The sequence below is a fragment of the Curcuma longa genome, unplaced genomic scaffold (assembly GCF_044706935.1).
Source record: "Curcuma longa cultivar G26 ecotype Majalengka, Jawa Barat unplaced genomic scaffold, ITB_CL_G26_1.1 contig_24492, whole genome shotgun sequence".
NCBI lineage: Eukaryota > Viridiplantae > Streptophyta > Magnoliopsida > Zingiberales > Zingiberaceae > Curcuma > Curcuma longa.
In genome coordinates this window covers 12,610-14,010 of record NW_027432439.1, presented here as the reverse complement: position 1 = coordinate 14,010, position 1,401 = coordinate 12,610, and positions in this window count along the sequence as shown.

The following is a 1,401-nucleotide window of genomic DNA, read 5'->3' as shown; positions in this document are numbered from 1 at the left end:
GAAGATCGTCACTTTGTTCTTCCGTTTCCGTAGAAGTGCTTCAACTACTCATAAGTAAGAGTGTCCCTCTTCAAGTTCTTTTATCATCCATATCTCCATTCAATGTAATATCATAAGTGCTACGAATGGGAGAAGTCCTATGCTATGGGTAGGGCCACATACGAAAGGAAAGATGGAATAAGGCCATGCATCATAACGAGTAAGTGCTCTCTATTTGGAGTCCATTGAGTATATGGGAGCTGAATGCCCAAAGAGAAATAGGGAAGAAGGAATGCAAAGAAGGAAGACAGAGCTGAGGTCAAAGCAAATGGAAGAGAAAAGGGCAGACAGAACCCACCACTCCGCGGTAAGGACCCGTCATGCCGAAGGATGAAAGTGAGAGGAAGGTCAGGTCACATAAGGAGCGAGTGCAATGACTCGAAGTTGCATAGAGGAGCGCCATAGACAAGCAAAAGTAGACCGTTAGGGAGCAACTACTGGTGAGTTCATGTCTTTCAATACAATAGTTGTCAAAATCACTCTCATCTCAGTCAAGTCTGTCAAGTGCTTATGGTATAATGTCAAGTCTTTATGGTATAATATAGTTATTGAGAAGGAGACCTCCGGGAGTGAGAACTTAGAGGAATCAAACCTAGCATGAGAAGAGGAATTCGCTTCCCCACCTACCGTGGGCTGCTTTCGTCACCTGCTGTCTCAACTAGCCAGATCCGCAGCTCCCATGACTGTGAAAAAGACAGGGCTAGCCTCGCTCCCATGACCGTTGAAGAAGACAGGACCTCGCTCCCATAACTGTTGAAGAAGACAGGAGCTGGCCTATCCTCTTTGCCTATTGCTGTTTTTGTGGGCAAGAGAGACTACACCTATTCTTCTCCTCACCCTGCTGTACGACGTGGAATCATGAAATATATGGTGAAAGCTCAGAGTCTTTTGGGTATAATGGGGTCTTGCCCTCTTGACTAAGAAAGAAGCCTCACTCTCTCCTCCTCCCTTGTACTGGGATAGCTTCTGGTATGATTAGGAGCACACTATATTCAGACTATAATAGAATGGAATGGAAGTGTTGAACTTCGCAATCTTCCTACCCCATTAGCCAGTGTGGAGTTTAGCTCGAGTGAATGTGTGCGTACAAGATTTAATTTAATGTAATTAAGACTATGGGGCCTTCTTCTAATCTAATGCTTCACCGGGCCTATATTTATCTTCCTGAGTCTCATATGGGTCTCGCAGCACAGGAATGAAAGCACTACTTACTCTTCAAATGGAGTACAAACATATTATATTAGATCATAGGTCAAATGTCAAGGCAAGGGCAACAAATGAAAGCAAACCTCAGAGTGGCAAGAATGATTTCAGCCTCTTCCTGCGCCGTCAGAAGTTAGAGAATCCTGATTGTGCCAGTCA